Source organism: Syngnathoides biaculeatus, chromosome 3 (genome assembly GCF_019802595.1).
Source record: "Syngnathoides biaculeatus isolate LvHL_M chromosome 3, ASM1980259v1, whole genome shotgun sequence".
NCBI lineage: Eukaryota > Metazoa > Chordata > Actinopteri > Syngnathiformes > Syngnathidae > Syngnathoides > Syngnathoides biaculeatus.
In genome coordinates, this window is record NC_084642.1 from 27,802,926 (window position 1) to 27,819,806 (window position 16,881).

General features: G+C 41.0%; 1 long non-coding RNA gene across 1 annotated transcript in view; it reads left to right on the forward strand.

Moving 5' to 3' along the window:
- Positions 1–16,648, forward strand: part of LOC133498373 (uncharacterized) — a 23,413-nt gene extending 6,765 nt beyond the window's left edge. The window contains exons 2-4 of the long non-coding RNA XR_009794292.1: positions 177–302; positions 959–1,131; positions 16,414–16,648. This is a non-coding gene — a long non-coding RNA (uncharacterized LOC133498373). The remainder of the gene's footprint in view (positions 1–176; positions 303–958; positions 1,132–16,413) is intronic.
- The last annotated feature ends 233 nt before the right edge of the window (positions 16,649–16,881 follow it).

The window sequence follows — 16,881 nt, forward strand, 5'->3', positions numbered from 1 at the left end:
AAAATGTATATTAGCTCATTAGTCCTGGTGCCAAATAAGTGGAAAATATATATGATAGAAAGAAAGAAAGAGAGAGAGAGAGAGAGAGGAGAGAGAGAGAGAGAGAGAGAGAGAGGAGAGAGAGAGAGGCATGTGCTTTACTTTTTTTGTTTTTGTTTCATTTTCTGACCCGACAGAGGGCAAATAAGTGAGGTGGGAAGAGTCGAGTGGTTTCCTTCGTTTCACTAATCTCCCTGAAACCTGAGCCTTTATTGGCTCTGAAGGGCAATATAAGGCTAAGCGCCCTCCAGCCCTGTGCGAAGGTGAGTGAGTCTCATTTGCCACAAACAAGCTAACAGGTAACGTCGAGAATGTTGATGAAAACATTGTGGTATTTTATATCATAGATCTATTTGATCGAATATATCTGCTAAAAGTGGGTAGGTGGAACAACACCCAACCAAGCAAGACATTCTCAGCGCAAAGTCTTTGGAACAACACCCCCCCACACACACACACACATAAACACGCACACAACTCCAGGCATACACAATCACACACACCAGGAGGAGGCCTTATTAATTATTTGTAGCCACTTGCCTTCATATTGTGCAGCCAGTGGCTTGGTCAAAGATTATAATTACCACTTCCCTGTTTGTATCATTTTCCATCTCTTGTGCTTTTAGTGCAGTATTACCTCTCTTGTCGCTCTCTCTCCCTTGCTTCCTGCCTCTCTCCCGTATACACAAGACCAAAAGTGCAGGCACATCATTTATTGATAAGACAAAAAGAATGTAATGAAATTATCAATGTTCTTGAATTAATTATGAACATGATTAAGAAAGCTAAAATCTCAGGAGCCGGTCTCTCATTACCCATTCACTCTTAGGGATTGCTTTCATTCAGTAAAGGAGAGGCGAAAAGCCTCGCAGCAGAGACCAGTCTGGCTCAGTCTGTCTCCCCGTGTGCCTGTCCCAAGGTCTCTACCGCTGGGCTCCACACAAACCTCCGACATGCCCGGACCCCGCTCCCACTCATGTGGCAAGTCTCCTCATGGCCCTCATACGTCTGCCTGGAAATATGACGACGTGCTCAACGTCTTCATCATCCAGCGCTGAAAACTTTCGAGCCACCTAAAAAGTTTCATTCAAGGTAGGCGACCTTTCTCAATCTTCAGACTCTTTGTTGTAAATGCTTTCTTATTGTAGTTGCCAGCTCCAAAAAAAAAAAAAAAAATATATATATATATATATATATATATATATATTATTTTTTTTAACATTTGTCTAAATGTGGGTGGAAAAAAGTGTAACTATTTTGGACAGTCAAATAATCTGTTATATTTCTTGATCCAAACACTATCAAATGCATATAATTTACAGCATAAGCATTCAAAATATAACTGTATCTTTACTGACGATACAGTTATTGTTTTTCCCATCTTAGATAAAACTCTACTCCATCTTGTATGCTGTTGAGTCACTTGCACTTGAGTTTTGATATTCAGCATACCGAAATTTGTGTCATAGACAAAGCACACTGCTATTACGTCTCAATTTTGGGGGGTTTGTTTGATGAGTGCTGAAAAAAAATGTTACTTTTGAACAATCTGTGTAACTCAGTGTTGTAGAATGCACTACTACTTAGTGTGACTAGTGTGACACTAGCAAAGAAAGCACATGGCACCAAATTCAGTGACAACCCATTTATATTCCGTGGGAGGACTACAGATGCTGTGCAGAGCTGCATGTTTTTGGTTCAGCCTGCCTTTCTTCTGCTCCGTCATATGGGACGATATATGGGGCAAGATTCCCTAAAGTATTGGGAGGTTTGAGGAAAGTCTCACTCCTATCCACAACAACTCTTTTGTACATATTTCTAGCTTTCCTGCCTGCGCATACACGCGACTGCAAGTATGCATGTGCACCTTCCACACTCCAGCAAGCCGTTGCGTTGTTTTGTAGCTCCCTTCAGAAACTGAGCACACACATAAAAAAGCATGTGCTCCCTGGATGCACCTTTACCTATATGCCCACAAAATGAATTTGAAGCAATGAAAATAATAATTAGAACAACCAGTTTTGACACTGTCACTTGTTTTATTGTAACAATTCGCAGTTCAAGAAAGTATGGTTTCTGAGTTTTCTGATATAGCTATAGCCAGTGACTGTCAGAGGTTATATGTTTACATTAGGCACACCATTTTGCTTCAAAAATTTAGACTGCATGAGATATTAGATGATTAAGATGAAGTCCAAGATGTTTGAAAAGGTGATATAAAGTAAGTATTTTTTTGCGACCTTCTGCAAAATAGAATCACAATTTTAGCTTCACTCTCGAACAAAATATTCAGGACACAGAAAACAAAGGAGAGATGGGAAAAAGATCTCAAGAGCTAATGGCAATCCTCCTGTCCCAGGGATTGATCCAAGTATTGGATCGCACATAAAGGTGCAGTTACTGGATATTACCCTGCTGCTATCGGGCCTGCAGTGATGGCCTGGATAAGAAGTGCTTACCAAAGAGGATGCTCCTGCAGGGCAGATACGGTTTCCCAGCCCTCTGGGAACAACAACCACATGCCGGCTGCTTGCTCAGGAACTTTCTACCTCATCAAGTAAATCCAGCAGTCTTATCAAGTTACTGGCCAACTCAACTGCTCCAGAAAGTCCTCCACTTTTGATCTGCATGGCAGCAATTAAATGGCACCTGGTTTTCCTCGATAAGCGTGGTGATTACTTGGTTTGTTATATCTTGGAAAAAGAGCTTAGTGGCATAGTGGGATTTTTTTTAAAAGAATTCCATAAAAGTAGGAAAAGACAAATATCTGCTTATTTACGAAGTTTATCAGATTCTTTTCATTGTTTAAAGCGGTCAAAATGCTCAGACTCCCTTTGTTGTTAGACTTAACTGAGTTCAGATCTGTGCCAGGGTGGGCATGCAGCTTTTACCTACGCGCATCTGCTGTATGCCCCTCTTTGGTATTACCCATGAAGCACCTGTCTCATGCCACCCGCCAACAACCACAGCCCAGATGGCAGCTAAGCAGGCTAATTATGTCAACACAAAACTCTGATGGCCCACGCCGAGCACTGTGGGGCCACTTTGGCATGCTGTGTTTCCCTCTTCAGTTATGTTGAAGAGGACGTCTGCCATGGAGCTATAAAGATGTCAAGTGGGTAATCATGGCGTAGACGAGGCCTAGCGTTGTGCTTGGTGCCCCCTGGCAAGGTGCTGCATTGTCTTTGCCCAATGCTCACTGATGCCGCTTCATGCTCATGTATGTTGTCAAAAGACGACATACACTCATAAGGAACTGGGAGAGATACTCGGGCCAAAATTAGATGTTATTTTAATTATTTTAACGCCTTCATGATCATAAACAACTGAAATTCCACTGAGTAGGTGTACAGACCCCCACTGAGATTGCATTACACAGCTTGTTTTTGTTTGGTATCTGTTTTTTTTAATGTATATAACACGCTACTTCCTGGTGCATGGGGCATGGATTGGACTTTTTCTGATAGTGACATGAATTGTCAAAAGCATACACATACATATTTCTGTATCTACACCCTTATCCACATTCTCTTTTTTGTCTCATGGTCCACCCTTCAACAATTTTTGTTTTTGTAGTTTCTGCCTAAAAACAAAGTTTGTGGTGGCCCAAAACATAGATCCCTATTGTGTGATTGTGCTGGAGGCCATTTAATGTCACTCAAATGCTTGTAAGGGGAACAATTAAATACTAAAACTGTACATTCACTCGTACAGTCACAACATTTGACACACATTGACAATCCAGTGTGTTTCAGTCCCCATAAATGATCAAACATAATAATTTTTTTTTTGAAAAGTATAGATTGAACAATGTGGTACGTTTATCCTTTGGAGTGTTATAAACAATAATATTTTAGTTTTTTTTTCCTCTGTTTCACTATATGGGTGGGAGAAAATATGACAAACTGCTCTAAATTGGTGTTGTACAGTCTTCTGTCTTTCCCAATAGATATTCTTCTATTTGTGTAACTAATTCTGTGGTCAGTGAGTGTATATTTCAAGCCAGCTGTCCACTTCCCCACTTGGCTACATTGTGTGACTAATTATGGTCTCTAAACTTGACCAACGGCTCATGGGTGACTTTGATACCTATGTGCATTGCAGTCCAATACATGATGCATCATAAGCGCCCATAAAAGTTTGCTTTTCTTCATGGGGGATTTTGTGTGAGTTTGAGGAAGTATTGCCATTAAGATCTATCCACTCATTCCCTGCTAATTTAAATACAGAATTATATTGTGGCTGATAAAGATGGAACGTAGAGCAAGGGCTTTTCTGCCCATGACAAATGTACGGAAATCTTGAATAACAGTAAAGGGCAGTGGATCTTGGTCTCCTAACCACCAAAGAACATGTGCTGAACTTTAATGTAAACCACACGTGCACAAAAATACAAACGTGCTTGGAAATGTCGAACTACTCAGGCATGAGTGGTTTCAAATGGAATGGGAAAATACAGTGCAACCTCTTTTCAACGGACCCCAATTTCACGGCTGTTGGGGGACAGTACGTGTCAAAAAATTGTTCCCAGTTGTCACAAAAACCGGCGTGAACAAAGTCTGTTAGCTCCACAATTGGCCACTGGTACTGTAGCACAATATAGGCAGAGACCTGCAAACATTTTCAAGCTTTTCTATAATTACATGGGCATTAAAGGCCTCAAGAAAAGAATCAAACAATAATTTTGGACTGTACAGTACTATGTATAGGTGCATTTGCTCATGAAAAGTACTTTAATATAATGGAGAGTCGGCTGCAACAGACAACCCCCGCTTTTATTTGTCTTTTAAATCGAGTCATCACTGTATTAGTAGCATCTCTCATGACGCAAACGCAATAAAAAGTATAGTGTTAATTAACACCAATCTAACAGTGTCATCAAAAGTGATCGTTAAGTTCTTTTTAAAGACAATTTCTGATTTTGCCTCTGTATTGGTTTTCATTGGAGTGTAGACCTAATGCAATGTTATGGAAGTGGAGTGTTATGCACGCACAAATTATTCTAATTATTAGTCAAAACGATGGGTAAGACTGCATGAATGTCCGACAAACAGATACTTCATCCCATCCCATCCTATATATAGGTACTGTGTTCACAGTATTTGGTTTGAGATGGATATTGTGCTTTTGGATTCAAATGCACAGACAAATTAGCTGAAATAAAGCAATAAAGGCTCTAATTTGTCCCAGTACAATTCTACTGCATCTCTTCCCCCTCCTTCTCCTTTCCCCAAAGTACGTCCCATCTGCTTTGGGGAGCCCTCGCCAGCATGCAGTAGCAGGATAAGCACACCATTTCCCTGTCAATACTTTGCTATTAGCCCCTGCAGATCCATATATCACTGCGCTGGAGGCTATAAGAGGGTGGAGGGTGTTGTTCTTATCTGAATCGCTGCGTCTGAGGTTCTCCTCTCTTCCCTGAACTTTGATTCAGCCAGGTGAGAGGTTAATGAGTGATGGAGGAAAATAACGAGATGTGAGAGGGGACTGATAGGATGTGTCTGAATGTATGTCATTAGGAACAGCAGAGATGTTTCGGAAAGTAGACGGATGCCACAGTGGAGTCATTGCCTCTGTCTGGGTTACTATCCTGACCCTTTCAGAGGTGAACGGGACTGCCCGAGTTTGTAATAAAAGTCATGCGAGCATAAGGTTAGATGCAGACATTTCAGGCCTTTGCTGTTGGGCTCTTTCTAAACTGCACCAAAATGTGGCTAAATACCCCTGACCATTTTGTATCCCACTCAGATCAATGATAACGTCTGAAGAGGGGATCGGTTGAAAACCGACCGGTTACAGTTTCAACATGGATCTCACAATACTATTAGAGCCTTGGGCTTCTACCACAGTCCACAGGGATCAGATTTTAATGGATGCTCTCCTTGCGTAAAAGATAAAGTTGAAAATGAGGATTAGTAAAGTATAGCTCAGGATAGAGGAAAGCACACTGACCTCATCAACTTTACCCATAATGTCAATCGACCTCATCAACTTTACCCATAATGTCAATCTGTCATGTAGATCCTCAAGACATAAAACTAGAGGAGCACTTTACAGTAATATTGAGCTCAGCTACCTTGGCTATCTTGATTTTATTTGATAATAATATTTAAGAGTGTGAAGTAACTCATACACACACTGTCACTTCCTCGATGACCGACCCCCCCAGCCGTCTTGGATTATATTTTAAACTATAGTAATCTGATTGAGAAAAATAATCTCTGAAAAATTCAAATAATTTCAGTTGAAAATTGTAACAGATGGTGAAAACCGGCGTTCGGTGCATTTGCCCCCTAGTACCTCAACTACTCTACCTACCCTATCTACAACTTCTACTACTACCTAAAACGATCGCCTGGTAACAGTGGATGCCTCTGGTTTTGTTTCCCAAACTGAATGACAAAAGGTGACATGTCTGATTTAAGAGTATGTTCTGGCTGGAAGGATTATGCGCATGTTCTGAACACTTTGCAGGATCAGCGATTTACAGTTCCTGCTTGCTATTGGTGAGTTTATGACCTGCAGAAATGTGAACTTAATCCAAAAGAAAGTAATTAATGAGCAATCTGTGTTTGTGGCTTTAGCAGCCTCTTCCCTGTAGTGTTTGTGTTTTATTGTGCGTTTGAAAGGGACAGATATTCCTCTTCATTGAAGGCATTTGTGATTGTGAAGAAAAATGCATACAAACAGGAAAGCAAAGCCCAACCAGAGAAGTGTCCTACTTAGCAATTACATTTTAATACATTTCAAAAAGATCCCCCACCCGCCTCCTGCTTGTTCCTACACACACCTTCCATGAAAATATCTAGCATATGGTTGCATGCTTCTAGCTCATATCCCAAGGCCAGTTTCCCAGCTGGTACTCTGGGAGAACACAGAAAAGGAGGGGAGAGAAACAGAGCAGGGAGAGGAAAACAAGACAGGAAGAAGATGAGATGAAGGTGGTGGTCATGTGCCTACTATCGCTCACAGGTCTATGGCAGCTGTGTTGTAGGTTCAGACTGTTAAGCACCTGATAATTAGTTTGCCTGTGAGGCACGAGTCATTATGTATCAGGAGTGACTAACAAGGCTCTGCCGGCGACAGAAGCTTTTCTCTGTGATTTAACACTTGAAAGGGATGCGGCTTCGACCCCGTTGTTTTACATACGCAACCCAAACTGGCTCGTCCATCAAGCTTGACGGATACCATTTCAAGGTTTTCTGGGATGGACATTAAATGAAAGTGGCGATGTTCTTCATGCAAGTTTGAAGGGTGGATGCTGAATGCCTCTTAAAACTGCTACACCCCAGGAATTTTATTTTTAAAGCACATATTATAAACTAAAGTTGGAAAACAATATCCTCCTAGTTGGCATTGTTGCTGTCTTTGCCTCCCTTATTTAATGCTGAGTCACTTCTCAGTGACACTAGTGCAGATTTTTTGAATACACAATTCAATTCAACTAGTTCAGTAAACGTGTCACAGCAGTGCATTTTGCTGACTCCACCCATGATGACACAAGCTACACAGAATCCACTCGCTAGTATAATCCACCGTAAATATTTTGAACCTAGCTGTTCTTCCCCGTTCACGCTTACATTGCATTGTCAACAAAGAAATGACAATTCCCTGTCAACCAATTAAGAGAAAGCACTGAGTTTGTCTCAGCTAATGCATTACTGCAATTGGGAAGAAAGCAGTAGGGTGCTGTAAAGTGAAAGATTGGAAACGCAGAAAATAACTATCACACCCAAATTACTGAACCTTACTGTCTGGTGTAAACAAGACTCCAGGTACTAAAATAATTCAGTAGGATAAGGAGTCTCCTCGTAGCGTTCTGGGGGCTAAGCGCCACAACGGCTGTGGCGTGCAATTTTTCCACTCAGGCCACTCAGGTACTCTGGTGCTGCATATTGAATCAGGCTTTTAATAGACTTTCTTCTTTTCTTTTGACACTTGTCTCTGCATGGGAATAGTTTCTCAAGCAGTCGCCAGTCCTGAGAAGACCACACATGAAGTATTTCATCATTCTCACGCTTACTTTGTTGTGGTTCCAACCATTGTGATCTGAATAATATTTGATTGTTGATCACTTTGGATCATTTTCATGTAGCTTTCCAACTGTTGCAAACCTTCTTAGAATATTAATTTCTATGAAGCATCAGAGATTTCTTTTGTAACTATAATCTGAAGGTATTAGATATTGATATTTTTCTTGCACCCATATATTATTTTAATTTGTGCATTCTCATCAGGTATAAAATTGGGCAAATAGTTTGCATCTCAGAGAAAAAAAAAGTCTATTTCTTATTAAAGTGGAGAATTACAGAACAATGTTGGTAGCTTTTCAATAGTATTTAAAAATAAAGTCATTATTGGGAACTGCAAATGAAAAGGATTGGACAAACTTGGTTCTAATTACATGCAAAGAAATATTCATCATAATCATTAATTATGCGTCTAGTTCTACACGTGTGTTATCATGATTGCAGCACCCCATTTACTGCCCCTAACCTGCAAAGCAATCTTGTCTTAAAAGGGGGTAAGGCGACACTCCCGCACCAGTGGTTCAACATCCATCATGTTTCTCGCTAACCAGATCATAGCTTCAATCATGGTAAGATTACATATTTCTCGATTAGTCTCCAATATTAAGAAGATCCATTTGTGATAGCAAACTGCCCGGCGAGGCCATCCCTTCTCTTGGTGTCTCCAAATCTAATTAGCGAGCTTAAAGACATGTTACTGAGGGTCACAGGAGATATAGATTGGTCTACACCCCCCTCACCCCCAACCCCCCTTTTGGCTGGATTGTTGCAAGAATGAACAGTTTGATGCTCTCAGGCTCCTGAGGATTTTCTTTCCACCTTGTAGACTGGAACAGGCACAATTTGGAATATGTACTGTGTATAGATGGAAATGACATGGAGGCCCCGTAGCTCAGTGGTTAGAGCACTGGTTTGGTAAACCAGGGGTTGTGGGTTCGTATCCCACTCCCTGAGAAGGGTTGCGTCAGGAAGGGCATCCGGCGTAAAAATTGTGCCAAACATATATATGCGTTCATCTGAGATGATGTGCTGTGGCGACCCCGAAAGGGACAAGCCGAAAGAAACACACACGCATAGATAGAAATGACATATTAACATAACACTACTCAACATGTGCCAAAGTTTCAAAGCAGATGAATCAAAGGGAAGCATGTGAACATTTCATTAAGAATCAAACAGGACAGATTCGCTCCTGCGTCTGAGCAGATTGGCTTTCCAGATGGAATCTTAAATAAAAGAGTGATTCAGTGTACAATATCTGTGGTGATGGACGGAGCTGTCCTTTCTCATACAGCTGCCACAAACAGTGCTGTTGAAATCTTTAACATGAGAAGAAGCTGCCAAAACACTTTGCTCATGTCATGTCACAGTAAAAGTCGAGGTGATTCTCCAAAGGATAGAGTTTATCCATCAGACTATGTGGTGGAAAGTTGCCAAGATTTTTGATGGGGCCAAGAGAAGCTGGCAGCGTTTCTGGGTGTTGTTGATGAATGGCATTGGCTTTGCATGGTAGAGTTTTAAATTGCACTTACAGATGTTGCACCGAACTGTATTTACTGACATTGGTGTTCCGGAGGCCAGGTAGTGTTATCCTTTTCGCATTACATTCCTTTTATACCCAATCATGGCACCCACCTGTTCCTGATTAACCAAAGATCACCTGTGGGATGTTCCAAACAGGAACATGTGATGAGCATTCTTTTTTGGCAACTGGCCCATCATTTTTTTGGAATGTGTTGTAGCCATAAAAGTCTAAGTTAATGATTATTTCCTGACACAAATAAAACGTTTAACTTGCTGCCTTCTTGGCCAGGTCACCATTGCAAAAAAGCTCTGTTTTAACTCATCTCAAAATAGAATCAGAGTGCAAGAACAATAGAATGAGATGGAAAGACAGAGAGAGAGAGAGGGTGAGAGAGGGGAGAGGAGAGCGGGAGAGAGAAAGTACAGAATATATCAGAGAAGCTACATAACATAAATATGTGCGTAAAAGTATTCTTCATTAATATTACTTTGACAATGACAATTTAGCCAAAATTTTAATAAATTAGTAAATGTAATGGAGGAAAAGTAGCACGTTCTCACACATCTCTGCCCGTGACCCTAATTGAGGACAGAATCATAGAAAATGGATGGGTGGATAGCTACCTTCTATTATTCAGGATGAACGCTATCGGGTAATTTTATACAGATGGTTGTTTGACCCAGGAAGACGATAGGCTTTGGCATTTTTTTGGCACATTTGTATGACATCATCAATGTGGTATTGGTGCTGCCATGGGGGGTGTTGGGGACTGTATTGGGTCTTTATTTGGCTTTCTCACTTTAACAGACAGTTGAGGAGGAGAGCAATAACATTGAGAGGAACTATCTGGTTTCTCTCTGTGACTTGGCCTGGACAAGGAGGAACGGGAGGAGGACGAGAAGGATCTTCTTACAGTGAGGAGCAGCGAGCTTTGGGGCGGATCTATTTACCCAGGGAAGATCATCGATTGGGGGTAAAGGTGGTGATGTGGTTGAGGCTGCGCGTGGAGGGGAGCGAGTCGTCACAGCGGCCATTGATCATGTGTCGTGCTCCTGCCCTAACCTCCTGTGCTGCGTCTCTGCTTGTATTGCATTGCAACGCCATAGCCGATTGTTTCTTGCGGAAACAGCAGGGGGGAAATACTGTGTGCTCAATGAGGGAGCGTGACAGGGGACCTTTTTTTAGTCCACTTTGGCCTCAGCAAAGGTGATGCCACTGAATTGTGCTGGCATGTCAATAATGTCTACATTCACATGCACCCAAACATTTCTCGAGAGCTATGACCCCCCCCCCCCCCAAAAAAAAAAAAAAGTCTAAAAACCTGGAACCGTTTTGGTTGTAAAGGAGCCATCATCACTGTAATCAATAATTGATGTGCCCATTAAGGGTGCCGTGTAAAGGATCATATTGCAAAATTTTGACTCAAACAGACAAACAACAACAACAGCCACTGCTCAATAATGTGAATCTCCTTTTATTTGCTCAAAGGGAAAGAGAATTTCATTCTAGTTTGATAAAAAGTGTTTTCATCATCTTTAATGAAAAGTTATATTGTTTCATCTAATGAACATGTGCTACGGTAAAAGTGCAATTATCATGTACCAATCGGCGGAAAAAAAAGGCACTGGAGAGCAGTGTATTTAGTATTAGACAGACCGCATTAATTATTCAACTGCGGTGCTGCAGACTAGAGAAAAGCCATTGGGCGGCACCATTTGCATGTTCCTATGTCAAATAAAGCTCCACGGCACTTGGATGTCCTCAGTTATAGCAAAGAAAGTGCCAAGAGGTGATGGGAAAATGGTTGCTCAGGATTGTTTGCGGTGTCATTTTCAGTTGTTCACTGTTGGTCCTCTGCTGCCTAGATGGGCATTTCTCTGTTATCCCCGCTGAGGTTATGGTTTTTAGATTGAGGGCAAAGCCTGAAGGCGTCTGTTTGTTTTGAGGGAATGCGCTGTCGATAGAAAGGCAGCAGAGCTAGAATTATTTGCAGAGTTAATAGTGGTTTGATGATGTCATTCTCAGTGACCTGAAGATAAATTGACCCCTTTTGTGTGAGTATTTCTTAAATGCCACCCGCACAATTATGGTTGGAGTGTCCCTGCACTGCTCCACGTTGTTTGTTTTGCAGACACAACAGGCCAACGCACCAAATGTGTAGCCAAAGTTTAAATTGCTGACCCATACTTCCACGCATTCTAAAAACCTGTTCATTGAATGTCAGTAGGAATTAGATTCCTAACTGTGATGATGAAATCATTTATTTATTATGAGAGCGTCATGAGACCGATTTGTCGTGAACCTCCCCACTGATTGGCCCAGCACAGACAAGCGGTAGCAAAATAAAACATTTGCATGAGCTCCCCAGATGCAGTATGGTTTAACAACAATCCAACTTTGTTGGTATTTACAAATTAAGACAATAAGTAGGAGATGTTTTTCATTTCTTTGTTTCCTCTTATTTTTTAGGGAGGGGGCTAAATGGGAGGTAAGCAAAACCAAAGATACACAAAATAATAGAAAAGAGGGAAAAGAGCAACAGTACATAATTCATGCACATCTTGTGTACCAGGTAGTGTTTGTGTGTATGTGTGTGTGTTAAGAGTCTAACCTAGTGCCAGATTTGTGGGCATTCAATCAAAACAATTGTCATTTATATTGTTAGTTGTTAATTGACAAAAAATACGATATTGCAACCCTCAATTTAATGGTTAGTATGGCATTGATTTTACTGTATTTACGATATAGTCCTTTGCAGTCCTTTGTGCCTTTATGCGATAATGAGACCTTTACTTTTTTAAATATTTAGTGCCTGGTGAGATTTCTTTTTTGGCCAACCATGTGGCATCATTGGAACAAGGTGGCCAAAACATTCCTCAGAAATACTGATAAATATTATCATGAAAACTTTCTATTGTAAATGTGGAAAACAAACAATAAATTCCTCCAATTTCTTCGCTGACACCTTTAGTGACATCTACTCATTTGCATTTTATTTGTTGCAAGAATCCTTTAGGATGTTAAAATACATCCTCAAAAAAGAGACAGAGGCCCTAAGGGGCTACGGGTACCCGCTGTGTATTGCTTTTCTTATGACATCAAAGTTCTGTTTCATATTTACTAAGGTAAATGTTTTCAAGACGTTTTGTTTTAAAACATAATTCCAGCTCAGCTCAGTGATGTTGAGAGCAAACAGTGGACTATCGCTGCAGCTCTTGATCATGAATTATACAAAGAGAGAGGGCTTTCCGTGCGTGTGAAATGGCATTGTTCACAGTTTGTGTCACATCATTGAATGTTTAACTAGGCACAACAAAAGCTTTTCAATATTTTAGAATGTAGGGACCCACCGATTGAAGAGATGTGGTTGCACTTCAGGTCTCAGCCACCCACCCGCCCTCTCTGTCTCCCTTGTCTTGTGTCACATTTCTGAGGTGCCTTCGCTCCCCTCTTTGGCTTCATAAAGCTCATAAAGCAATGCCTCAAAAAGCGCTTTCTCAGCTCGCCATCGTCATGCAGCCAGCCCGATGAAGCCGACAAGGGTTAGCGCAAACTCATCCCAACTCCACATTTATCTCACTCTTTCTGGCTTGTACTGATGGATACATTGGTAATGAGCTTTTTAAGTGTGTCTCTTCACCAACAAGCCACAACATCATGACTGCCTGCACAATCAATGAGTATCTTATACAGTACTGTGCAGTATATTGTTGTGCGCTTGTAGATCGCAAGGTGCACGGTCTCATATTGAATGCTGTATCGAATATTTTGACTCTCATGGGGCTCAATGTGGTAACCAAAATATCATCAACAACTTTCAAAATGATGGAGAGGAATTCTACACTAATCCAAAAAACTGCTCTAATTAACACATTGTTACTCAATCATTATGTTCAGGAGAGAGATTGTTTGGTCCATTAGATTTGTATCTTCACCATATTCGTGTGGCCGATTTATGAATGTACATGTGTTAGTGAAGCGTTAATCACACAGTAAACAGGTACTTTTGAGGTTTGTGTCTCAGAAGTCCAGTAAAAGGCCAGCAATGATTAACTCAGGCTCCACTGAACAGATGTGCTGCAAGTAGAGTGCCTACATTTTATATGTGATTTGGGGGGAGGTTGTTTATCCTGTGTTTACATTTTAAATCTCATTTTGTTCAGGTTGTTTACACAAAGGACCCCTCATCTGCTCTGACCTCTTTTGTGCTCGTCTCCTAAATCGAGCTCAGCGTTTCACTGTCGTACGTCCACGTGTGCAGCGGCTTGTCTGATTAGTCATCCGCTAATGAGATGTGACCAGGCATGCTTTTAAGTCACACACCATCATGCAAAAAGACTGCTTAAATGTTGATGGATGCATGAGACATTAACTGTGGAGCATACTGATGACATGTGCACTTCCTTGGAGGGGTCAACCAACAGAGGACATCTGGCCACATTTGTCTGCCAAAACGTGCTGGATGGTGTTCAAGTTGTTTTGAGTTTGGAAGTTTTGGATTTTCCCTGCAAATGGCACTGTGTTTGCTTCAATCACATGGAGAGTTACTTGTACACATGACGGATGTCAAATGAAGTTGGTGACATATGTTGCCTAAGGAGGTCAACTGAACAGACTGCACTCGCGTAATTGTCAATAAGCAAAAAAAAAAAGAAAAAAACTTTGATAGGTGACAAATGAGTTTGTCAAAATCCAAATCACACACGAATATGAAAGAAAACATGATAAAATATGTGAGCCAGCACAGGGAGCATTTGCCCGGTACATCTGCCAGGATTGCTGGGTTCAAGTTTTGGTTCTCATGTTTGTGTGTTGGGTGTTTTTTTTTTTAGGCCCTTCAAAAATAGTCATGCTAGGTTACTTGTCCAACTTCCTTCACATGCCTTGCAGCCAAACCCCTGAAGGGCCACAACCTGCATAATATTTTCTGGAATGAAATGAGTAGAAAATCATATGAAGAGTTAATAAACATTACAATTGATCAGGACTACTTTCTGCAATTTAAATGTCGCCAGAGTGATGCTGTACAAAAAAGGGCAGGTTTTGCCACCGAGCAATCACAACATGCTCCACTTCTAGTAAAACGACATAAGGCTTATTGCATTATGATTCCACATTCATGCGAGTAACAGTCGAGTACAGTTTTCAAAAGGCCAAACAAACATTTTAATAGTAATGAAAGTACTTGATCAAAATTGAAAGAGTACATGATGTCCTTAGATTATCCATCATTCTCTACAAATAAAAGATGCCTAACCTGCACTGATCCCCCAATGAATAAATACATAAATACAGTGTTAAAATGATTTGTACTTTTCCTGATCTGCACTAAAAGTAAGGGTGTGCATCATTTGTCAATGCTCCACCATTCTGCCACATTTTTGGATGCCTATTACGTCGTGCTTGGGTCGTCCTGCTTTAAAAAAAAAAAAAAAGAAAAGAAAGAAAGAAAGCAAAAAGCAGTAATGACAACATACATAACTTTCCAAGAGATTACATTTTTGATTTTTTGTACAAAATCCTAATCACACTCTCCATTTTGTTATGGGCCATAATAATTGTTATTGCAGAGAGCCCCACTATAACATTTGAAATAGTTTCCCTTATGCTAATAGAAACAATGTTGGCTGTAATGTAGGTTCACTATTCTGACAAGCTGACTTTACAAGGAACAAGGCTTTGCACAACCGTGACAAAACAAAAGTGTGGGATCAAACAACACGAGCTCACTTTTTCCTACAAAAACTCGCAAGATGGATAAGCAGCTAAAGCCAAGTGACAAGTGACAATAAAGCAGACATGAATGGAGACGTTTACGTTTTGTCATAAGAAGAGCTGCAAGGCACAGTGCTGATGTTTTAGCCCGAGGCTGTGGCAGACAGAACGGGATGTTATACTATCGTAATGTTTGATCGCCGCCGTCATTGCGCGTGCACGGAGGCTGTCACGTGGCCCGCTCTTTTTCGCGCACGTTTCGATGTAAACATATGTCACTTTGATGATGCAAGCCGCTCAATATTTCAAAGTCCAGTCGAGGAAGCAGCAACAAAGCTGAACTCGCCCAAACTCCACTTCTTTGCGTCACAGCACACAACGGACGTTTAATCAATCGACGGATCCTGCCGCCTATTGTCGATAATGAAAATTACATCTATAATCAATTTGGTGATGCTGAGTGTTAAGGGTCGTCACAGTGCCCACTAGCAATACATTTCTAACTGTTCTATTGACTTTTGTGTGGGGACTTTCATTGACTTGAGCAAAACAAAAACGAAAATCTGCCTTAACAAAAACAATACTTGTGAGTGAGACTCGAAAAGTTTCAACGTAACAGCGTGCATTATGACTCACTGCAAGTCGCGACAGGTGATTGCACGGACATAGAAAGATAAAATAGCTGATCTCGTCACATTGTGCATGTTTGGAGCTAAACGCGTTCCTAAATCAAGACAGGTTCACCTTTGCAAACAGTGTATTGCTTATGTACACGATATGTAAATGCCAAATAAATGTGACATCTGTGATTTGTCTCTAGCAGGAGCCCTGTCTGAGTCTCACTCTCATTGACATGTTATCTGTATACCAATTATCTACTAATAATGTAATTCCCTGGTGTGGAGTTGTTTAAAGATGGCAAAACCCTTTGTGCACAGCAGGACTAAATCAAACTTTGAAACTGCTTCTAGCAGATCTTATGGCACCGAGAGCATTTCAAACCAACTCTTTCATGTGTTTCTCTCCTAATTACATCAAGGCTTTTTTGGCCTATACTGAACTGTTTTTTTTTTTTTCTGACCAACGGCATCGTGTTCTTTGCAGGGAACAGCCTCCTCTTCTGGACAAAAGTGAAAACAGCAAAGCGTGTGATGGAGCCCTCATAGCTTGTGTGGGGCGTGTAACACCCTTGTTGCTATGAGTCCCACAAATCAAGTTTACAGCAATCGAGGTAGTTCTTCAGGTAATGAAATAGCATTTTATCACCACGACTGGAGTGATGCTAAATGCTTTAAAAATCAGGCTCCCGACTCCTTCGGTGTCCCTTAGGAAATCTTAAAATCTCAAATTTCTGGCACCACTTTCTCAACAGATAACCAGTTATTTGACTTGAGAAAAATCATATTATTGCCGGGGGAAGCATTAAAAAGTGTTCCATGATCGATGTATCTGATTACTTTGCTTTGACGGGGAGCTAATCAGGCCAAAGGGATCAATGGTGCGGTTGTCACATCACCTCGTGTTCCCATCTTCAGTCAACTGCAATGTAAATGATTGGTCACTAGTGGAAAA